We start from the raw sequence: 17,544 nt of genomic DNA on the forward strand, positions 1-17,544 counted from the left end.
GGCGGGGTGCAGTGAGGGACAGTTCAGGATGGACTGTGAAACGGTGTCTGTTGGTGTGTTCCAGGGTGGCGGGGTGCAGTGAGAGACAGTTCAGGATGGACTGTGAAACAGTGTCTGTTGGTGTGTTCCAGGGTGGCGGGGTGCAGTGAGGTACAGTTCAGGATGGACTGTGAAACAGTGTCTGTTGTTGTGTTCCAGGGTGGCGGGGTGCAGTGAGGGACAGTTCAGGATCGACCGTGAATCATTGTCTGTTGGTCTGTTCCAGGGTGGCGGGGTGCAGTGAGGGACAGTTCCGGATGGACTGTGAAACTGTGTCTGTTGGTGTGTTCCAGGGTGGCGGGGTGCAGTGAGGGAAAGTTCAGAATGGACTGTGAAACAGTGTCTGTTGGTGTGTTCCAGGGTGGCGGGGTGCAGTGAGAGACAGTTCAGGATGGGCCGTGAAACAGTGTCTGTTGGTGTGTTACAGGGTGGCCGGGTGCAGTGAGGTACAGTTCAGGATGGACTGTGGAGCTGTGTCTGTTGGTGTGTTCCAGGGTGGCGGGGTGCAGTGAGGGACAGTTCAGGATAGACTGTGAATCAGTGTCTGTTGGTGTGTTCCAAGGTGGGGGGTGCAGTGAGGGACAGTTCAGGATTGACTGTGAAACTGTGTCTGTTGGTGTGTTCCAGGGTGGCGGGGTGCAGTGAGGGACAGTTCAGGATGGACTGTGAAACAGTGTCTGTTGGTGTGTTCCAGGGTGGCGGGGTGCAGTGAGGGACAGTTCAGGATGGACTGTGAAACAGTGCCTGTTGTTGTGTTCCAGGGTGGCGGGGTGCAGTGAGGGAAAGTTCAGAATGGACTGTGAAACTGTGTCTGTTGGTGTGTTCCAGGGTGGCGGGGTGCAGTGAGGGACAGTTCAGGATGGACTGTGAAACAGTGTCTGTTGGTGTGTTCCAGGGTGGCGGGGTGCAGTGAGGGACAGTTCAGGATGGACTGTGAAACAGTGCCTGTTGTTGTGTTCCAGGGTGGCGGGGTGCAGTGAGGGAAAGTTCAGGATGGACTGTGAAACTGTGTCTGTTGGTGTGTTCCAGGGTGGCGGGGTGCAGTGGGGGACAGTTCAGGATGGACTGTGAAACTGTGTCTGTTGGTGTGTTCCAGGGTGGCGGGGTGCAGTGAGGGACAGTTCAGGATGGACTGTGAAACAGTGTCTGTTGGTGTGTTCCAGGGTGGCGGGGTGCAGTGAGGGACAGTTCAGGATGGACTGTGAAACAGTGCCTGTTGTTGTGTTCCAGGGTGGCGGGGTGCAGTGAGGGAAAGTTCAGAATGGACTGTGAAACAGTGTCTGTTGGTCGGTTCCAGGGTGGCGGGGTGCAGTGAGGGACAGTTCAGGATGGACTGTCAAACAAAGTCTGTTGGTGTGTTCCAGGGTGGCGGGGTGCATTGAGGGACAGCTCAGGATGAACCGTGAAACAGTGCCTGTTGATGTGTTCCAGGGTGGCGGGGTGCAGTGAGAGACAGTTCAGGTTGGACCGTGAAACAGTGTCTGTTGGTGTGTTCCAGGGTGGCGGGGTGAAGTGAGGGACAGTTCAGGATGGACCGTGAAGCAGTGTCTGTTGGTGTGTTCCAGGGTGGGGCGTTGCAGTGAGGGACAGTTCAGGATGGACTGTGAAACTGTGTCTGCTGGTGTGTTCCAGGGTGGCGGGGTGCAGTGAGGGTCAGTTCAGGATGGACTCTGAAACATTGTCTGTTGGTGTGTTACAGGGTGGCGGGGTGCAGTGAGGGACAGTTCAGGATGGACTGTGAAACAGTGTCTGTTGGTGTGTTCCAGGGTGGCGGTGTGCAGTGAGGGACAGTTCAGGATGGACTGTGAAACAGTGTCTGTTGGTGTGTTCCAGGGTGGCGGGGTGCAGTGAGGGACAGTTCAGGATGAACCGTGAAACAATGTCTGTTGGTGTGTTCCAGTGTGGCGGGGTGCAGTGAGGGACAGCTCAGGATGAAACGTGAAACAGTGTCTGTTGGTGTGTTCCAGGGTGGCGGGGTGCAGTGAGGGACAGTTCAGGATGGACTGTGAAACTGTGTCTGTTGGTATGTTCCAGGGTGGCGGGGTGCAGTGAGGGACAGTTCAGGATGGACTGTGAAACAGTGTCTGTTGGTGTGTTCCAGGGTGGCGGGGTGCAGTGAGGGAGAGTTCAGGATGGACAGTGAAACAGTGTCTGTTGGTGTGTTCCAGGGTGGCGGGGTGAAGTGAGGGACAGTTCAGGATGGACCGTGAAGCAGTGTCTGTTGGTGTGTTCCAGGGTGGCGGGGTGCAGTGAGAGACAGTTCAGGATGGACTGTGAAAAAGTGTCTGTTGGTGTGTTCCAGGGTGGTGGGGTGCAGTGAGGGACAGTTCAGGATGGACTGTGAAACAGTGTCTGTTGTTGTGTTCCAGGGTGGCGGTGTGCAGTGAGGGACAGTTCAGGATCGACCGTGAATCATTGTCTGTTGGTCTGTTCCAGGGTGGCGGGGTGCAGTGAGGGACAGTTCAGGATGGACTGTGAAAAAGTGTCTGTTGGTGTGTTCCAGGGTGGTGGGGTGCAGTGAGGGACAGTTCCGGATGGACTGTGAAACTGTGTTTGTTGGTGTGTTCCAGGGTGGCGGGGTGCAGTGAGAGACAGTTCAGGATGGGCCGTGAAACAGTGTCTGTTGGTGTGTTACAGGGTGGCCGGGTGCAATGAGGCACAGTTCAGGATGGACTGTGGAGCTGTGTCTGTTGGTGTGTTCCAGGGTGGCGGGGTGCAGTGAGGGACAGTTCAGGATAGACTGTGAATCAGTGTCTGTTGGTGTGTTCCAGGGTGGGGGGTGCAGTGAGGGACAGTTCAGGATTGACTGTGAAACAGTGTCTGTTGGTGTGTTCCAGGGTGGCGGGGTGCAGTGAGAGACAGTTCAGGATAGACTGTGAAAATGTGTCTGCTGGTGTGTTCCAGGGTGGCGGTGTGCAGTGAGGGACAGCTCAGGATGAAACGTGAAACGGTGTCCGTTGGTGTGTTCCAGGGTGGCGGGGTGCAGTGAGGGACAGTTCAGGATGGACTGTGAAACTCTGTCTGTTGGTGTGTTCCAGGGTGGTGGGGTGCAGTGGGGGACAGTTCAGGATGGACTGTGAAACTGTGTCTGTTGGTGTGTTCCAGGGTGGCGGGGTGCAGTGAGGGACAGTTCAGGATGGACTGTGAAACTGTGTCTGTTGGTGTGTTCCAGGGTGGTGGGGTGCAGTGGGGGACAGTTCAGGATGGACTGTGAAACTGTGTCTGTTGGTGTGTTCCAGGGTGGCGGGGTGAAGTGAGGGACAGTTCAGGATGGACCGTGAAGCACTGTCTGTTGGTGTGTTCCAGGGTGGCGGGGTGCAGTGAGGGATAGTTCAGGATGGACTGTGAAACAGTGTCTGTTGGTCGGTTCCAGGATGGCGGGGTGCAGTGAGGGACAGTTCAGGATGGACTGTCAAACAAAGTCTGTTGGTGTGTTCCAGGGTGGCGGGGTGCAGTGAGGGACAGCTCAGGATGAACCGTGAAACAGTGCCTGTTGATGTGTTCCAGGGTGGCGGGGTGCAGTGAGAGACAGTTCAGGTTGGACCGTGAAACAGTGTCTGTTGGTGTGTTCCAGGGTGGCGGGGTGAAGTGAGGGACAGTTCAGGATGGACCGTGAAGCAGTGTCTGTTGGTGTGTTCCAGGGTGGCGCGTTGCAGTGAGGGACAGTTCAGGATGGACTGTGAAACAGTGTCTGTTGGTGTGTTCCAGGGTGGCGGGGTGCAGTGAGGGACAGTTCAGTATGGACTGTGAAACAGTGTCTGTTGGTGTGTTCTATTGTGGCGGGGTGCAGTGAGAGACAGTTCAGGATGGACTGTGAAACAGTGTCTGTTGGTGTGTTCCAGGGTGGCGGGGTGCAGTGAGGGACAGTTCAGGATGGACTGTGAAACGGTGTCTGTTGGTGTGTTCCAGGGTGGCGGGGTGCAGTGAGAGACAGTTCAGGATGGACTGTGAAACAGTGTCTGTTGGTGTGTTCCAGGGTGGCGGGGTGCAGTGAGGTACAGTTCAGGATGGACTGTGAAACAGTGTCTGTTGTTGTGTTCCAGGGTGGCGGGGTGCAGTGAGGGACAGTTCAGGATCGACCGTGAATCATTGTCTGTTGGTCTGTTCCAGGGTGGCGGGGTGCAGTGAGGGACAGTTCCGGATGGACTGTGAAACTGTGTCTGTTGGTGTGTTCCAGGGTGGCGGGGTGCAGTGAGGGAAAGTTCAGAATGGACTGTGAAACAGTGTCTGTTGGTGTGTTCCAGGGTGGCGGGGTGCAGTGAGAGACAGTTCAGGATGGGCCGTGAAACAGTGTCTGTTGGTGTGTTACAGGGTGACCGGGTGCAGTGAGGTACAGTTCAGGATGGACTGTGGAGCTGTGTCTGTTGGTGTGTTCCAGGGTGGCGGGGTGCAGTGAGGGACAGTTCAGGATAGACTGTGAATCAGTGTCTGTTGGTGTGTTCCAAGGTGGGGGGTGCAGTGAGGGACAGTTCAGGATTGACTGTGAAACAGTGTCTGTTGGTGTGTTCCAGGGTGGCGGGGTGCAGTGAGAGACAGTTCAGGATAGACTGTGAAAATGTGTCTGCTGGTGTGTTCCAGGGTGGCGGTGTGCAGTGAGGGACAGCTCAGGATGAAACGTGAAACGGTGTCCGTTGGTGTGTTCCAGGGTGGCGGGGTGCAGTGAGGGACAGTTCAGGATGGACTGTGAAACTGTGTCTGTTGGTGTGTTCCAGGGTGGTGGGGTGCAGTGGGGGACAGTTCAGGATGGACTGTGAAACTGTGTCTGTTGGTGTGTTCCAGGGTGGCGGGGTGCAGTGAGGGACAGTTCAGGATGGACTGTGAAACAGTGTCTGTTGGTGTGTTCCACGGTGGCGGGGTGAAGTGAGGGACAGTTCAGGATGGACCGTGAAGCACTGTCTGTTGGTGTGTTCCAGGGTGGCGGGGTGCAGTGAGGGACAGTTCAGGATGGACTGTGAAACAGTGCCTGTTGTTGTGTTCCAGGGTGGCGGGGTGCAGTGAGGGAAAGTTCAGAATGGACTGTGAAACAGTGTCTGTTGGTCGGTTCCAGGGTGGCGGGGTGCAGTGAGGGACAGTTCAGGATGGACTGTCAAACAAAGTCTGTTGGTGTGTTCCAGGGTGGCGGGGTGCATTGAGGGACAGCTCAGGATGAACCGTGAAACAGTGCCTGTTGATGTGTTCCAGGGTGGCGGGGTGCAGTGAGAGACAGTTCAGGTTGGACCGTGAAACAGTGTCTGTTGGTGTGTTCCAGGGTGGCGGGGTGAAGTGAGGGACAGTTCAGGATGGACCGTGAAGCAGTGTCTGTTGGTGTGTTCCAGGGTGGGGCGTTGCAGTGAGGGACAGTTCAGGATGGACTGTGAAACTGTGTCTGCTGGTGTGTTCCAGGGTGGCGGGGTGCAGTGAGGGTCAGTTCAGGATGGACTCTGAAACAGTGTCTGTTGGTGTGTTACAGGGTGGCGGGGTGCAGTGAGGGACAGTTCAGGATGGACTGTGAAACAGTGTCTGTTGGTGTGTTCCAGGGTGGCGGTGTGCAGTGAGGGACAGTTCAGGATGAACCGTGAAACAGTGTCTATTGGTGTGTTCCAGGGTGGAGGGGTGCAGTGAGGAACAGTTCAGGATGGACTGTGAAACTGTGTCTGTTGGTATGTTCCAGGGTGGCGGGGTGCAGTGAGGGACAGTTCAGGATGGACTGTGAAACAGTGTCTGTTGGTGTGTTCCAGGGTGGCGGGGTGCAGTGAGGGACAGCTCAGGATGAAACGTGAAACAGTGTCTATTGGTGTGTTCCAGGGTGGAGGGGTGCAGTGAGGGACAGTTCAGGATGGACTGTGAAACTGTGTCTGTTGGTATGTTCCAGGGTGGCGGGGTGCAGTGAGGGACAGTTCAGGATGGACTGTGAAACAGTGTCTGTTGGTGTGTTCCAGGGTGGCGGGGTGCAGTGAGGGACAGTTCAGGATGGACAGTGAAACAGTGTCTGTTGGTGTGTTCCAGGGTGGCGGGGTGAAGTGAGGGACAGTTCAGGATGGACCGTGAAGCAGTGTCTGTTGGTGTGTTCCAGGGTGGCGGGGTGCAGTGAGAGACAGTTCAGGATGGACTGTGAAAAAGTGTCTGTTGGTGTGTTCCAGGGTGGTGGGGTGCAGTGAGGGACAGTTCAGGATGGACTGTGAAACAGTGTCTGTTGTTGTGTTCCAGGGTGGCGGGGTGCAGTGAGGGACAGTTCAGGATCGACCGTGAATCATTGTCTGTTGGTCTGTTCCAGGGTGGCGGGGTGCAGTGAGGGACAGTTCAGGATGGACTGTGAAAAAGTGTCTGTTGGTGTGTTCCAGGGTGGTGGGGTGCAGTGAGGGACAGTTCCGGATGGACTGTGAAACTGTGTTTGTTGGTGTGTTCCAGGGTGGCGGGGTGCAGTGAGAGACAGTTCAGGATGGGCCGTGAAACAGTGTCTGTTGGTGTGTTACAGGGTGGCCGGGTGCAGTGAGGCACAGTTCAGGATGGACTGTGGAGCTGTGTCTGTTGGTGTGTTCCAGGGTGGCGGGGTGCAGTGAGGGACAGTTCAGGATAGACTGTGAATCAGTGTCTGTTGGTGTGTTCCAGGGTGGGGGGTGCAGTGAGGGACAGTTCAGGATTGACTGTGAAACAGTGTCTGTTGGTGTGTTCCAGGGTGGCGGGGTGCAGTGAGAGACAGTTCAGGATAGACTGTGAAAATGTGTCTGCTGGTGTGTTCCAGGGTGGCGGTGTGCAGTGAGGGACAGCTCAGGATGAAACGTGAAACGGTGTCCGTTGGTGTGTTCCAGGGTGGCGGGGTGCAGTGAGGGACAGTTCAGGATGGACTGTGAAACTGTGTCTGTTGGTGTGTTCCAGGGTGGCGGGGTGCAGTGAGGGACAGTTCAGGATGGACTGTGAAACTGTGTCTGTTGGTGTGTTCCAGGGTGGTGGGGTGCAGTGGGGGACAGTTCAGGATGGACTGTGAAACTGTGTCTGTTGGTGTGTTCCAGGGTGGCGGGGTGAAGTGAGGGACAGTTCAGGATGGACCGTGAAGCACTGTCTGTTGGTGTGTTCCAGGGTGGCGGGGTGCAGTGAGGGAAAGTTCAGAATGGACTGTGAAACAGTGTCTGTTGGTCGGTTCCAGGATGGCGGGGTGCAGTGAGGGACAGTTCAGGATGGACTGTCAAACAAAGTCTGTTGGTGTGTTCCAGGGTGGCGGGGTGCAGTGAGGGACAGCTCAGGATGAACCGTGAAACAGTGCCTGTTGATGTGTTCCAGGGTGGCGGGGTGCAGTGAGAGACAGTTCAGGTTGGACCGTGAAACAGTGTCTGTTGGTGTGTTCCAGGGTGGCGGGGTGAAGTGAGGGACAGTTCAGGATGGACCGTGAAGCAGTGTCTGTTGGTGTGTTCCAGGGTGGCGCGTTGCAGTGAGGGACAGTTCAGGATGGACTGTGAAACAGTGTCTGTTGGTGTGTTCCAGGGTGGCGGGGTGCAGTGAGGGACAGTTCAGGATGGACTGTGAAACTGTGTCTGCTGGTGTGTTCCAGGGTGGCGGGGTGCAGTGAGGGACAGTTCAGGATGGACCGTGAAACAGTGTCTGCTGGTGTGTTCCAGGGTGGCAGGGTGCAGTGAGGGTCAGTTCAGGATGGACTCTGAAACAGTGTCTGTTGGTGTGTTACAGGGTGGCGGGGTGCAGTGAGGGACAGTTCAGGATGGACTGTGAAACAGTGTCTGTTGGTGTGTTCCAGGGTGGCGGGGTGCAGTGAGGGACAGTTCAGGATGGACTGTGAAACAGTGTCTGTTGGTGTGTTCCAGGGTGGCGGGGTGCAGTGAGGGACAGTTCAGGATGAAACGTGAAACAGTGTCTGTTGGTGTGTTCCAGGGTGGCGGGGAGCAGTGAGGGACAGCTCAGGATGAAACGTGAAACAGTGTCTGTTGGTGTGTTCCAGGGTGGAGGGGTGCAGTGAGGGACAGTTCAGGATGGACTGTGAAACTGTGTCTGTTGGTGTGTTCCAGGGTGACGGGGTGCAGTGAGGGACAGTTCAGGATGGACTGTGAAACAGTGTCTGTTGGTGTGTTCCAGGGTGGCGGGGTGCAGTGAGGGACAGTTCAGGATGGACTGTGAAACAGTGTCTGTTGGTGTGTTCCAGGGTGGCGGGGTGAAGTGAGGGACAGTTCAGGATGGACCGTGAAACAGTGTCTGTTGGTGTGTTCCTGGGTGACGGGGTGCAGTGAGGGACAGTTCAGGATGGACTGTGAAACTGTGTCTGTTGGTGTGTTCCAGGGTGGCGGGGTGCAGTGAGGGACAGTTCAGGATGGACTGTGAAACAGTATCTGTTGGTGTGTTCCAGGGTGGCGGGGTGCAGTGAGGGACAGTTCAGGATGGACTGTGAAACAGTGTCTGTTGGTGTGTTCCAGGGTGGCGGGGTGAAGTGAGGGACAGTTCAGGATGGACCGTGAAGCAGTGTCTGTTGGTGTGTTCCAGGGTGGCGGGGTGCAGTGAGGGACAGTTCAGGATGGACTGTGAAACAGTGCGTATTGTTGTGTTCCAGGGTGGCGGGGTGCAGTGAGGGACAGTTCAGGATGGACGTGAAACAGTGTCTGTTGGTCTGTTCCAGGGTGGCGGGGTGCAGTGAGGGACAGTTCAGGATGGACTGTGAAACAGTGTCTGTTGGTCTGTTCCAGGGTGGCGGTGTGAAGTGAGGAACAGCTCAGGATGAACCATGAAACAATGTCTGTTGGTGTGTTCCAGGGTGGCGGGATGCAGTGAGGGACAGTTCAGTATGGACTGTGAAACAGTGTCTGTTGGTGTGTTTTCGGGTGGCGGGGTGGTGAGAGACAGTTCAGGATGGACTGTGAAACAGTGTCTGTTAATGTGTCCCAGGGTGGCGGGGTGCAGTGAGGGACAGTTCAGGATGGACTGTGAAACAGTGTCTGTTGGTGTGTTCCAGGGTGGCGGGGTGCAGTGAGGGACAGTTCAGGATGGACTGTGAAACAGCGTCTGTTGATGTGTTCCAGGGTGGCGGGGTGCAGTGAGGGACAGTTCAGGATGGACTGTGAAACAGTGTCTGTTGGTGTGTTCCAGGGTGGCGGGGTGCAGTGAGGGACAGTTCAGGATGGACTGTGAAACAGCATCTGTTTGGTGTGTTCCAGGGTGGCGGGGTTCAGTGAGGGACAGTTCAGGATGGACTGTGAAACAGTGTCTGTTGGTGTGTTCCAGGGTGGCGGGGTGCAGTGAGGGACAGTTCAGCATGGACTGTGAAACAGCATCTGTTGGTGTGTTCCAGGGTGGCGGGGTTCAGTGAGGGGACAGTTCAGGATGGACCGGGGAACAGCATCTGTTGATGTGTTCCAGGGTGGCGGGGTGCAGTGAGGGACAGTTCAGCATGGACCGTGAAACAGTGTCTGTTGGTGTGTTCCAGGGTGGTGGGGTGCAGTGAGGGACAGTTCAGGATGGACCGTGAAACAGTGTCTGTTGGTCTGTTCCAGGGTGGCGGGGTGAAGTGAGGAACAGTTCAGGATGGACTGTGAAACAGTGTCTGTTGGTCTGTTTAGGATGGCGGGGTGGCAATGAGGGACAGCTCAGGATGAACCGTGAAACAGTGTCTGTTGGTGTGTTCCAGGGTGGCGGGATGCAGTGAGGGACAGTTCAGTATGGACTGTGAAACAGTGTCTGTTGGTGTGTTCTAGGGTGGCGGGGTGCAGTGAGAGACAGTTCAGGATGGACTGTGAAACAGTGTCTGTTGGTGTGTTCCAGGGTGGCGGGGTGCAGTGAGGTACAGTTCAGAATGGACTGTGAAACAGTGTCTGTTGGTGTGTTCCAGGGATGCGGGGTGCAGTGAGGGAGAGTTCAGGATGGACTGTGAAACAGTGTCTGTTGTTGTGTTCCAGGGTGGCGGGGTGCAGTGAGGGACAGTTCAGGATCGACCGTGAATCAATGTCTGTTGGTGTGTTCCAGGGTGGCGGGGTGCAGTGAGGGACAGTTCCGGATGGACTGTGAAACTGTGTCTGTTGGTGTGTTCCAGGGTGGCGGGGTGCAGTGAGGGAAAGTTCAGAATTGACTGTGAAACAGTGTCTGTTGGTCTGTTCCAGGTGGCGGGGTGCAGTGAGAGACAGTTGAGGATGTACCGTGAAACAGTGTCTGTTGGTGTGTTCCAGGGTGGCGGGGTGCAGTGAGGGACAGTTCAGGATAGACTGTGAATCAGTGTCTGTTGGTGTGTTCCAGGGTGGGGGGTGCAGTGAGGGACAGTTCAGGATGGACTGTGGAGCTGTGTCTGTTGGTGTGTTCCAGGGTGGCGGGGTGCAGTGAGGGACATTTCAGGATAGACTGTGAAACAGTGTCTGTTGGTGTGTTCCAGGGTGGGGGGTGCAGTGAGGGTCAGTTCAGGATGGACTGTGAAACAGTGTCTTTTGGTGTGTTCCAGGGTGGTGGAGTGCAGTGAGGGACAGTTCAGGATAGACTGTGAAACAGTGTCTGTTGGTGTGTTCCAGGGTGGTGGGGTGCAGTGGGGGACAGTTCAGGATGGACTGTGAAACTGTGTCTGTTGGTGTGTTCCAGGGTGGTGGGGTGCAGTGAGGGACAGCTCAGGATGAAACGTGAAACGGTGTCCGTTGGTGTGTTCCAGGGTGGCGGGGTGCAGTGAGGGACAGTTCAGGATGGACTGTGAAACTGTGTCTGTTGGTGTGTTCCAGGGTGGCGGGGTGCAGTGAGGGGACAGTTCAGGATGGACTGTGAAACTGTGTCTGTTGGTGTGTTCCAGGGTGGTGGGGTGCAGTGGGGGGACAGTTCAGGATGGACTGTGAAACTGTGTCTGTTGGTGTGTTCCAGGGTGGCGGGGTGAAGTGAGGGACAGTTCAGGATGGACCGTGAAGCACTGTCTGTTGGTGTGTTCCAGGGTGGCGGGGTGCAGTGAGGGAAAGTTCAGAATGGACTGTGAAACAGTGTCTGTTGGTCGGTTCCAGGATGGCGGGGTGCAGTGAGGGACAGTTCAGGATGGACTGTCAAACAAAGTCTGTTGGTGTGTTCCAGGGTGGCGGGGTGCAGTGAGGGACAGCTCAGGATGAACCGTGAAACAGTGCCTGTTGATGTGTTCCAGGGTGGCGGGGTGCAGTGAGAGACAGTTCAGGTTGGACCGTGAAACAGTGTCTGTTGGTGTGTTCCAGGGTGGCGGGGTGAAGTGAGGGACAGTTCAGGATGGACCGTGAAGCAGTGTCTGTTGGTGTGTTCCAGGGTGGCGCGTTGCAGTGAGGGACAGTTCAGGATGGACTGTGAAACAGTGTCTGTTGGTGTGTTCCAGGGTGGCGGGGTGCAGTGAGGGACAGTTCAGGATGGACTGTGAAACTGTGTCTGCTGGTGTGTTCCAAAGTGGCGGGGTGCAGTGAGGGACAGTTCAGGATGGACCGTGAAACAGTGTCTGCTGGTGTGTTCCAGGGTGGCAGGGTGCAGTGAGGGTCAGTTCAGGATGGACTCTGAAACAGTGTCTGTTGGTGTGTTACAGGGTGGCGGGGTGCAGTGAGGGACAGTTCAGGATGGACTGTGAAACAGTGTCTGTTGGTGTGTTCCAGGGTGGCGGGGTGCAGTGAGGGACAGTTCAGGATGGACTGTGAAACAGTGTCTGTTGGTGTGTTCCAGGGTGGCGGGGTGCAGTGAGGGACAGTTCAGGATGAAACGTGAAACAGTGTCTGTTGGTGTGTTCCAGGGTGGCGGGGAGCAGTGAGGGACAGCTCAGGATGAAACGTGAAACAGTGTCTGTTGGTGTGTTCCAGGGTGGAGGGGTGCAGTGAGGGACAGTTCAGGATGGACTGTGAAACTGTGTCTGTTGGTGTGTTCCAGGGTGACGGGGTGCAGTGAGGGACAGTTCAGGATGGACTGTGAAACAGTGTCTGTTGGTGTGTTCCAGGGTGGCGGGGTGCAGTGAGGGACAGTTCAGGATGGACTGTGAAACAGTGTCTGTTGGTGTGTTCCAGGGTGGCGGGGTGAAGTGAGGGACAGTTCAGGATGGACCGTGAAACAGTGTCTGTTGGTGTGTTCCTGGGTGACGGGGTGCAGTGAGGGACAGTTCAGGATGGACTGTGAAACTGTGTCTGTTGGTGTGTTCCAGGGTGGCGGGGTGCAGTGAGGGACAGTTCAGGATGGACTGTGAAACAGTATCTGTTGGTGTGTTCCAGGGTGGCGGGGTGCAGTGAGGGACAGTTCAGGATGGACTGTGAAACAGTGTCTGTTGGTGTGTTCCAGGGTGGCGGGGTGAAGTGAGGGACAGTTCAGGATGGACCGTGAAGCAGTGTCTGTTGGTGTGTTCCAGGGTGGCGGGGTGCAGTGAGGGACAGTTCAGGATGGACTGTGAAACAGTGCGTATTGTTGTGTTCCAGGGTGGCGGGGTGCAGTGAGGGACAGTTCAGGATGGACGTGAAACAGTGTCTGTTGGTCTGTTCCAGGGTGGCGGGGTGCAGTGAGGGACAGTTCAGGATGGACTGTGAAACAGTGTCTGTTGGTCTGTTCCAGGGTGGCGGTGTGAAGTGAGGAACAGCTCAGGATGAACCATGAAACAATGTCTGTTGGTGTGTTCCAGGGTGGCGGGATGCAGTGAGGGACAGTTCAGTATGGACTGTGAAACAGTGTCTGTTGGTGTGTTTTCGGGTGGCGGGGTGCAGTGAGAGACAGTTCAGGATGGACTGTGAAACAGTGTCTGTTAATGTGTCCCAGGGTGGCGGGGTGCAGTGAGGGACAGTTCAGGATGGACTGTGAAACAGTGTCTGTTGGTGTGTTCCAGGGTGGCGGGGTGCAGTGAGGGACAGTTCAGGATGGACTGTGAAACAGCGTCTGTTGATGTGTTCCAGGGTGGCGGGGTGCAGTGAGGGACAGTTCAGGATGGACTGTGAAACAGTGTCTGTTGGTGTGTTCCAGGGTGGCGGGGTGCAGTGAGGGACAGTTCAGGATGGACTGTGAAACAGCATCTGTTGGTGTGTTCCAGGGTGGCGGGGTTCAGTGAGGGACAGTTCAGGATGGACTGTGAAACAGTGTCTGTTGGTGTGTTCCAGGGTGGCGGGGTGCAGTGAGGGACAGTTCAGCATGGACTGTGAAACAGCATCTGTTGGTGTGTTCCAGGGTGGCGGGGTTCAGTGAGGGACAGTTCAGGATGGACCGGGGAACAGCATCTGTTGATGTGTTCCAGGGTGGCGGGGTGCAGTGAGGGACAGTTCAGCATGGACCGTGAAACAGTGTCTGTTGGTGTGTTCCAGGGTGGTGGGGTGCAGTGAGGGACAGTTCAGGATGGACCGTGAAACAGTGTCTGTTGGTCTGTTCCAGGGTGGCGGGGTGAAGTGAGGAACAGTTCAGGATGGACTGTGAAACAGTGTCTGTTGGTCTGTTTAGGATGGCGGGGTGCAATGAGGGACAGCTCAGGATGAACCGTGAAACAGTGTCTGTTGGTGTGTTCCAGGGTGGCGGGATGCAGTGAGGGACAGTTCAGTATGGACTGTGAAACAGTGTCTGTTGGTGTGTTCTAGGGTGGCGGGGTGCAGTGAGAGACAGTTCAGGATGGACTGTGAAACAGTGTCTGTTGGTGTGTTCCAGGGTGGCGGGGTGCAGTGAGGTACAGTTCAGAATGGACTGTGAAACAGTGTCTGTTGGTGTGTTCCAGGGTGGCCGGGTGCAGTGAGGGAGAGTTCCGGATGGACTGTGAAACTGTGTCTGTTGGTGTGTTCCAGGGTGGCGGGGTGCAGTGAGGGAAAGTTCAGAATTGACTGTGAAACAGTGTCTGTTGGTCTGTTCCAGGGTGGCGGGGTGCAGTGAGAGACAGTTGAGGATGTACCGTGAAACAGTGTCTGTTGGTGTGTTCCAGGGTGGCGGGGTGCAGTGAAGGACAGTTCAGGCTGGGCCGTGAAACAGTGTCTGTTGGTGTGTTACAGGGTGGCCGGGTGCAGTGAGGGACAGTTCAGGATAGACTGTGAATCAGTGTCTGTTGGTGTGTTCCAGGGTGGGGGGTGCAGTGAGGGACAGTTCAGGATGGACTGTGGAGCTGTGTCTGTTGGTGTGTTCCAGGGTGGCGGGGTGCAGTGAGGGACATTTCAGGATAGACTGTGAAACAGTGTCTGTTGGTGTGTTCCAGGGTGGGGGGTGCAGTGAGGGTCAGTTCAGGATGGACTGTGAAACAGTGTCTTTTGGTGTGTTCCAGGGTGGTGGGGTGCAGTGAGGGACAGTTCAGGATAGACTGTGAAACAGTGTCTGTTGGTGTGTTCCAGGGTGGCGGGGTGCAGTGAGGGTCAGTTCAGGATGGACTCTGAAACAGTGTCTGTTGGTGTGTTCCAGGGTGGCGGGGTGCAGTGAGGGACAGTTCAGGATGGACTGTGAAACAGTGTCTGTTGGTGTGTTCCAGGGTGGCGGGGTGCAGTGAGGGACAGTTCAGGATGGACTGTGAAACAGTGTCTGTTGGTGTGTTCCAGGGTGGCGGGGTGAAGTGAGGGACAGTTCAGGATGGACCGTGAAGCAGTGTCTGTTGGTGTGTTCCAGGGTGGCGGGGTGCAGTGAGGGACAGTTCAGGATGGACTGTGAAACAGTGCCTGCTGTTGTGTTCCAGGGTGGCGGGGTGCAGTGAGGGACAGTTCAGGATGGACCGTGAAACAGTGTCTGTTGGTCTGTTCCAGGGTGGCGGGGTGCAGTGAGGGACAGTTCAGGATGGACTGTGACTCAGTGTCTGTTGGTGTGTTCCAGGGTGGCGGGGTGCAGTGAGGGACAGTTCAGGATGGACCGTGAAACAGTGTCTGTTGGTCTGATCCAGGGTGGCAGGGTGAAGTGAGGAACAGTTCAGGATGGACTGTGAAACAGTGTCTGTTGGTCTGTTCCAGGGTGGCGGTGTGAAGTGAGGGACAGCTCAGGATGAACCGTGAAACAGTGTCTGTTGGTGTGTTCCAGGGTGGCTGGATGCAGTGAGGGACAGTTCAGTATGGACTGTGAAACAGTGTCTGTTGGTGTGTTGCAGGGTGGCGGGGTGCAGTGAGGTACAGTTCAGAATGGACTGTGAAACAGTGTCTGTTGGTGTGTTCCAGGGTGGCGGGTTGCAATGAGGGACAGTTCAGGATGGACTGTGAAACAGTGTCTGTTGCTGTGTTCCAGGGTGGCGGGGTGCAGTGAGGGACAGTTCAGGATCGACCGTGAATCAGTGTCTGTTGGTCTGTTCCAGGGTGGCGGGGTGCAGTGAGGGACAGTTCCGGATGGACTGTGAAAGTGTGTCTGTTGGTGTGTTCCAGGGTGGCGGGGTGCAGTGAGGGAAAGTTCAGAATGGACTGTGAAACAGTGTCTGTTGGTCTGTTCCAGGGTGGCGGGGTGCAGTGAGGGACAGTTCAGGATGGACTGTCAAACAATGTCTGTTGGTGTGTTCCAGGGTGGCGAGGTGCAGTGAGGGACAGCTCAGGATGAACCGTGAAACAGTGCCTGTTGATGTGTTCCAGGGTGGCGGGGTGCAGTGAGAGTCAGTTCAGGATGGTCTGTGAAACAGTGTCTGTTGGTGTGTTCCAGGGTGGCGGAGTGCAGTGAGAGACAGTTCAGGTTGGACCGTGAAACAGTGTCTGTTGGTGTGTTCCAGGGTGGCGGGGTGAAGTGAGGGACAGTTCAGGATGGACCGTCAAGCAGTGTCTGTTGGTGTGTTCCAGGGTGGCGGGTTGCAGTGAGGGACAGTTCAGGATGGACTGTGAAACAGTGTCTGTTGGTGTGTTCCAGGGTGGCGGGGTGCAGTGAGGGACAGTTCAGGATGGACTGTTTTATGCAGTGTCTGTTGGTGTGTTCCAGGGTGGCGGGGTGCAGTGAGAGTCACTTCAGGATGGTCTGTGAAGCAGTGTCTGTTGGTGTGTTGCAGGGTGGCGGGGTGCAGTGAGGGACTGTTCAGTATCGACTGTGAAACAGTGTCTGTTGGTGTGTTCCAGGGTGGCAGGGTGCAGTGAGGGACAGTTCAGGATGGACCGTGAAACGGTGTCTGTTGGTGTGTTCCAGGGTGACGGGGTGCAGTGAGGGACAGTTCAGGTTGGACCGTGAAACAGCGTCTGTTGGTGTGTTCCAGGGTGGCGGGGTGCAGTGAGGGACAGTTCAGGATGGACCGTGAAACAGTGTCTGTTGGTCTGTTCCAGGGTGGCGGGGTGAAGTGAGGAACAGTTCAGGATGGACTGTGAAACAGTGTCTGTTGGTGTGTTCTAGGGTGGCGGGGTGCAGTGAGAGACAGTTCAGGATGGACTGTGAAACAGTGTCTGTTGGTGTGTTCCAGGGTGGCGGGGTGCAGTGAGGTACAGTTCAGAATGGACTGTGAAACAGTGTCTGTTGGTGTGTTCCAGGGTGGCGTGGTGCAGTGAGGGACAGTTCAGGATGGACTGTGAAACAGTGTCTGTTGTTGTGTTCCAGGGTGGCGGGGTGCAGTGAGGGACAGTTCAGGATCGACCGTGAATCATTGTCTGTTGGTCTGTTCCAGGGTGGCGGGGTGCAGTGAGGGACAGTTCCGGATGGACTGTGAAACTGTGTCTGTTGGTGTGTTCCAGGGTGGCGGGGTGCAGTGAGGGAAAGTTCAGAATGGACTGTGAAACAGTGTCTGTTGGTGTGTTCCAGGGTGGCGGGGTGCAGTGAGGGACAGCTCAGGATAGACTGTGAATCAGTGTCTGTTGGTGTGTTCCAGGGTGGCGGGGTGCAGTGAGGGACAGTTCAGGATTGACTGTGAAACAGTGTCTGTTGGTGTGTTCCAGGGTGGCGGGGTGCAGTGAGGGACAGTTCAGGATGGACTGTGAAACAGTGTCTGTTGGTGTGTTCCAGGGTGGCGGGGTGCAGTGAGGGTCAGTTCAGGATGGACTCTGAAACAGTGTCTGTTGGTGTGTTCCAGGGTGGCGGGGTGCAGTGAGGGACAGTTCAGAATGGATTGTGAAACAACGTCTGTTGGTGTGTTCCACGGTGGCGGGGTGAAGTGAGGGACAGTTCAGGATGGACTGTGAAACTGTGTCTGTTGGTGTGTTCCAGGGTGGCGGGGTGCAGTGAGGGACAGTTCAGGATGGACTGTGAAACTGTGTCTGTTGGTGTGTTCCAGGGTGGTGGGGTGCAGTGGGGGACAGTTCAGGATGGACTGTGAAACTGTGTCTGTTGGTGTGTTCCAGGGTGGCGGAGTGCAGTGAGGGACAGTTCAGGATGGACTGTGAAACAATGTCTGTTGGTGTGTTCCACGGTGGCGGGGTGAAGTGAGGGACAGTTCAGGATGGACCGTGAAGCACTGTCTGTTGGTGTGTTCCAGGGTGGCGGGGTGCAGTGAGGGACAGTTCAGGATGGACTGTGAGACAGTGCCTGTTGTTGTGTTCCAGGGTGGCGGGGTGCAGTGAGGGAAAGTTCAGAATGGACTGTGAAACAGTGTCTGTTGGTCGGTTCCAGGGTGGCGGGGTGCAGTGAGGGACAGTTCAGGTTGGACTGTCAAACAAAGTCTGTTGGTGTGTTCCAGCGTGGCGGGGTGCATTGAGGGACAGCTCAGGATGAACCATGAAACAGTGCCTGTTGCTGTGTTCCAGG

Source organism: Somniosus microcephalus, chromosome 4, assembly GCF_052327205.1.
Source record: "Somniosus microcephalus isolate GS21.2 chromosome 4, FLI_Smic_1.0, whole genome shotgun sequence".
NCBI classification, from domain to species: Eukaryota; Metazoa; Chordata; class Chondrichthyes; order Squaliformes; family Somniosidae; genus Somniosus; species Somniosus microcephalus.